Below are 6,372 nucleotides of genomic sequence, written 5' to 3' on the forward strand. Positions count from 1 at the left end.
ACTCCGCACTCCCCCCATCATTCACTATGGTAAGATTTTTTGTTCTGATGATGCCTTATACCTGATCCCTTCAACACCTAGTGATCACATAGGCTGGTGTGCTTCTTCCATGTGGGCTTTGTTGCTTCTGAGCTTGATGGCCATTAAGAAGACCTTTCTATCTAACATTCATGATTCAGACACTAGTCCTCGGTGACATTAAATATTGAGTTTAGGGACATAATTTTTCTTAGAATAAATATTTTAGGAGTTTAGGATTAAATACTTTTATTGGGGGCTCTTACATCTCTTACCACAATCCATACATTCATCCAGTGTGTCAAGCACATTAACACATATACCAGCATCATCATTTTCAAAGCATTTTCTTCCTACTTGAGTCCTTGATATCAGCTCCCTATTTCTTCCCCCTCCCTCCTCTGCCCTCCCACCCTCATGAACTCTTGATAAGTTATAGATTCTTATTCTCATCTTACATTGTCCTCTGTCACCCCTTACCCACTCTCCCCTTGTTTATCCCCCCTGGGAGGGTGTTATAGATTGATCCTTGTGATCGATTCCTCCTTTCTCCCCCCACTTTCCCCTAATCCTCCTGGTATCTCTATTCTCATTGTTGGCCCTGAGGGGTTTATCTATCCTGGATTCCCTGTCTTTTGGGCTCTTATCTGTAGCAGTCTGCATGTTCTGGTCTACTCCAATTTGTAAGGTACAATTGAGGTTATGATAGTGGAGGGAAGGAAGCATTAAAGAACTAGAGGAAGTTGTGTGTTTCATTGGTGCTATACTGCACCCTGACTGGCTCATCTCTTCCTTGTGACCCTTCTGTGAAGGGATGTCCAATTGTCTACAGATGGGCTTTGGGTCTCCACTCCAAATCCGCTGCCCCCTTCCCCCCACCCCACACACACACTATTCACATTAGGTATGATTTTGTTCTGGGTCTTAAATGCCTGATACCTCATCCCATCGACACCTCATGATCACAGAGGCTGGTGTACTTCTTCCATGTAGGCTTTGTTGCTTCTCAGTTAGATGGCTGCTTGTTTATCTTCAACCCTTAAGACCCCAGATGTTATATCTTTTGATAGCCGGGCACCATCAGCTTTCTTCACTACATTTGCTTATGCACCCATTTTGTCTTCAGCGATCGTGTCGGGAAGGTGAGCATCACGGAATGCAGGATTATTAGAACAAAGTGTTCTTGTGTTGAGGGAGTACTTGAGTGGAGGCCCAATGTCCATCTTCATTCTTAACATATAGATATGAGTACATAGTTCTCTTCCCCTTGTTATATGTAAATATATTTACATATGTACATACCTGTATTTAGGCCTCTATGAATGTCCTTTGCCTCCTGGTTCTTTCCTCTATTTCCTTTTACTTTCCTCTTGTCCTGCCATCATGTCGGCCTTCACTCGGGTTTAGTAATTCCTCGCTGTTACATTGCCCTTGATTAAGCCCCACTAGGCATCCTATACCCTTCTCTCCATTGATTTTAGTTCATTTGTTGTTCCCCTGTCCCTGGGTTGGTTCCCCCCTCCCCCTTCCTTTCTCCCACCTACCCTTCTTCCTTATCCCCTTGGACCCATTGGTCCTGTTCTTTTCATCTCTGAATTGTTTATCCTACCTATCTTATCTAGATAGACACGCAGAGACATTAATAAGTGCAAAACCCAGGCAAAGCCAAACAGAGCAACAAAGGAAGTCAAGACCAACAAAACAATAACAACAACAAAAACCCCAAAACAAAATAACAACAACATAAGAAAGCCACTGACAAAAATGGAAAAGCTTACAAATAGTTCAAGGTCTGTTTGTTGGCCTTTAGGAGTGTTTTCCAGTAGAATCTGATGGGGTGCCACACTCTGTCTCCAAAGTCTATTTTTTGTATTCCCTGGGGATTTCATCACTGCTTGCTGCTCTGTTGCGTGCCCTTAGTGTTTCACCCCACTGTGATGGGGTCAGATTGTGCACAATTCCTGCACAGGCTCCAGTGTTGTTGCTGTAGTGGAAAGCTCTTTTTTATAGAAGAAAATAGGTAAGAAATGTGGAAGGAATGTTAACCCTGGAAAATTACCTCACAATCCCATAGTAATAATGGATTCAGGCAAGAGTCACAAATGGATGCTGTGGCAGTTACATAATTTCCTGTCAATTTGAGTGAAGGGGTGGAGTCTGGCCTGTCAATCAGGTCATAGCTAAAGATGCCTCTCTGTGGGCGTGGCCTTCTGAGGATTCTGGGAACTCCTGTCTTCCTCCCTGGAGGCAGGACATGAACTCTCTGCTTCACATTCTGTTGACAAAGCCACATGAAGCTAGACTGATGGCAGCCATAGCCCTGAGCTGGAGGAGCCACATGGAGAGCTCTGCCAGCGCTGAGATGCTTGCACTGCCACTGGATCCACAAGACTTTCCACCCACTGCCCTGTGATCTTCCTGCTTTTGGCATCATTGCATGAGCTCTGTGAGTCTGTATAAGAATTTATGGACTAGTATTGGACATATGGGCTAATATTGAACTTGTGAACTTCGGCTAGACTGGGCCAGGATCTTTTCTTAATGTATAATTACTCTTGGACATAAAACTCTCTCTTACATGCATATGAGTGTCTCTGGATTTGTTTCTCTAGTCAACCCAGACTAACACAGATAATAAAACCAGTGCTCGAGAGGTTGCTGGGCAGCAGAAGACCACAAGGGTCTTACATATCACCTCCCCAGTCTTTGTTCACCAAAAGCAAACCTACCTTTACCAGGAGCGATCTGGCAAACCCAGCTTTAGTCAAGTGATGAAATTTAGTGTGACCAGTATCAGCAGAATGGCACCTGTGTGGACCAGGATACAACGCAGTGGGAAGTGCAATCAGACCCAGGGAGTGGGCTTGCCCAGAGCCTCCATAAGGAGACAAGCAAGTCCAGATGGAAGGTCATTCTGAGCAGACTCTTCAACATAGTGAATGTTGTCAAAGTCAGAAACAAAGATCAGGGGCACTTAGGGAGACAAAATAGCCAAAGAATGAATTTTGAGAAATACAGTGCAGTGAATTATTTAAGACTCATCTAGAGGCAGGAGCAGAGTTCAACCTTTGGGGCCTGCATCTTGTTGACCTCCCTTAGCCCGACCTCTGGTTCTTGAGACTTAAATTTCAGTCCATCACCTGACCTGGCTTTATCAGCTTCTGTAGCCTCGTGGGTGAGCAGAATTCTCTTGAGGCATGTCTGAACTCCAGGTCTGGGATTTTCCAGCACCCACAACTATGTGAAACCATTTCCCTTCATGGTGTGAGTTCCGTGAGGCCATTGCACCCAATTGCAGCATCTTGGCATGCAGGAGACAATACTGAGGGGAGGCTTGATGGTCAAAGTCAGGGATAATGAACTGATACAGTATTTTTCGAGAGTTGGGCATTTGGGTTGCTTTTAATCTCCACTTTCCTGCAATGAGTCTTGTATTGATTTTCCTCTTATGTAAGGTTCACTATGAGTGTATGCAATAAGTAGCCATTCCTGATCCTATGTTATAGACGAGGAAACGGAGTCTTTGGTCAATGTACCCAAGAACACACATCAGAATGTTTTGGCGCTCGAGCTGTCCGGCACCAAAGTCTGTGTGCTTAGCCATTTAAGTGAATGTTCTTCATGGCTTTGGCGGTTCACTGAGTCCTATTTGGACAGAGCACTTATGAAAAAGTAGAAAACCAAGTCAGGTTTGGAGTCCGAGGCCTGACTCCCACACTGGCCTCTCCAACTCCTGATTTAGCCCCTCCAAACTGCAGTCACTGAGGTGTGAAACAGAAAAACCAGTGACAGCTATTTGACTTGATGATGTGTTGAGGGAGATGGAAGCAGGTGGGGAGTACCTGCGTTTGTTACAGGGGTGTTGTCGGTTTCTCTTTGCCTTGATCCATCCCTACCCCATTATTACAGGGAAGCAGCTGCTCAATTGAAACAAAAATCCAACAGAAAATAACAGAAGGTAATTGGGTACCCTGGCTAATGTATGAGGCATGGGGTCATTAGCTAAGCGGTGTGGGAATACATGTAGTGAGAACTTCAGGAATTGACTTGTGACTTGGGTGTGACATGGTCAGTCTCCCTAGAAATACAACCAGAGTAGTTATTTCTCTAGGGACATTCTTCTGCTCTCTTTGCAACAAAAGGGCGTGGTGCTGACTCACAAGAAGGCTTTGGGGAAACACCCATTCCTTGGGTGGTGGCCTAACTGCACTCGAGAGTTAATGCCACTCGGGACTGTTAGCGGCCATGGACTCAACATGAAAAGACATAGAACAAGAGTAGTTGGGCTGCTGGGTACCTGAGAACACTCTCCACCATGTCTGGGCCATTGGCCTCCCTTCCCATCTGCCCATCATTGTTTTTGTGTAAATCTCTCTTGTCCATGCTCCACACCTCTGAACCCCATGTCCACCTGCATTCCAAGCGGAGAACCACAGTGCAAGCGTCATGGGTAGACTGGGAGGGTGGGTTGTGAGGTCGTGTTTACGCGCAGGAGGAGAGTGGGGAGAAAAGATGAAAGAATGAGGCTGGGAGGCACATGCCCCTCGACCACCATCCCTCCATCTGCCCAGGCTGCCCTCTGCCATCCGGCCATTCACTTTGCCAAACAGAGTGCGTTTGGGAGGGGGGTGGACACAGCAGCCATCACCATGGAGCAGTAGGGGTGCAGAGAGGGGCAAAGGATGGGTCGGGAGCAAAATTTCAGCGGTTGGAGTGGCCAGGGGGAGGTCAGTCCTCTAGTGATCAAGACTCATTTAGAGGAGGCCTCTGAGGACGTTTGCTCTGGACACTTTTGCTGAGCTGGAATGACCGCACAGCATCCCTGCTGAGACAGTGGGAGCTTATGCCAGAAGACCTCCAGGGCTGGGGGCTCAGCTCTGGTCCTAAGCATGCCTTAATTCTAAATGATCCAATAAAGAGATATGATTCTTCTATAGCTACAAGAACAAGCAGATGGGCAATTAGAAGCTCGGGATGAGAGAAGTAGGGAGCAAGGCAAGACAGTCTAAGAAAGTTGTGGGTCAAACGAGATGCCCAAAGTGTGGGGAATGGTGGGGAGTGGATGGAGTAGGAAAAGAGAGCCTCGTTCATGGGACCTTCTCCTTTGAGTGGCCAGGGTTTAATTACATAGCATTTGATTTCCTTTTCTGTAGGCCTAATCACAGTACTTGGGTCTGTAAATAATGTTTACATAACGATGATGCTTCAAACACTGCTGATGGGTTTTCTGTCATCCGGCTCCATTCAGCGCACGGAGCAGTTAATTACAGTGCTGCAGTGCATAGTGGCGCGCGCACGCACGCACGCAGGCACGCACGCTCCATGTAAATGGCGTGGCCGGCAGGAATCTGGGAGTGACTAGCAGAGGGCGGTCTGTGTACACCAAGACCCTTGTTTTGTGTAGTGCCAAGTCAACAGATTTGCCCTACATTTCAAGCATGAAGAAATAGCGATTTAAGCACATTATTATTTTTTTCCTCCTTACTTTTATTGGGGGCTCTTACAGCTCTTATCACAAACCATACATTCATCCAGTGTGTCAAGCATGTTTGCACATATGCCGCCATCATCATTTTCACAGCATCCTCTTCACACTTGAGCCCCTGATATCAGCTCCCCATTTCTTCCCCTTCCCCCCTGCCCTCCCTCATGAACCTTCAATAAGTTGTAGATTGTTATTTCCATATCTTACGTCATCCTCCATTGCCCCTCACCCTCTTTTCCATCATTCATCCCCCTGGGAGGGGGTTATAGATTGATCCTTAAGATTGATTCCCCCTTTTTGCCCCCACCCTCCCCTAGTCCTCCTGGTATCTATACTCTCATTGTTGGTCCTGAGGGGCTTATCTATCCTGGATTCCCTGAGTTGCAGGCTCTTATCTGCAGCAGTGCGCATGTTCTGGTCTAATCCGATTTGTAAGGTAGAATTGAGGTCATGACAGTGGGGGGAAGGAAGCACCAAAGAACTAGAGGAAAGTTGTGTGTTTCATCGGTGTTATACTGCACCCTGACTGGCTCATTTCTTCCCTGTGACCCCTCTGTGAGGGGACGTCCAATTGTCTACAGATGGACGTTGGGTCTCCACTCCATGCCCTTCACCCCCCTATTCACATTGGGTATGATTTTGTTCTGGGTCTTAGATACCTGATACCTCATCCCATCAATATCTCATGATCACATAGGCTGGTGTGCTTCTTCCAGGTAAGCACATTATTATTATTTCCTTAAAACCATTTTATTTACTTATTGTTTAAAAAATCATTTTATTGGGGGCTCGTACAACACTTATCACAATCCATCCATCCATCCATCCATCCATCCATCCATCCATCCATCCATCCATTGTGTCAAGCA

This window comes from Echinops telfairi, unplaced genomic scaffold, assembly GCF_000313985.2.
Source record: "Echinops telfairi isolate 266 unplaced genomic scaffold, ASM31398v2 ScPeMD7_7425;HRSCAF=8463, whole genome shotgun sequence".
Classification (NCBI taxonomy): domain Eukaryota; kingdom Metazoa; phylum Chordata; class Mammalia; order Afrosoricida; family Tenrecidae; genus Echinops; species Echinops telfairi.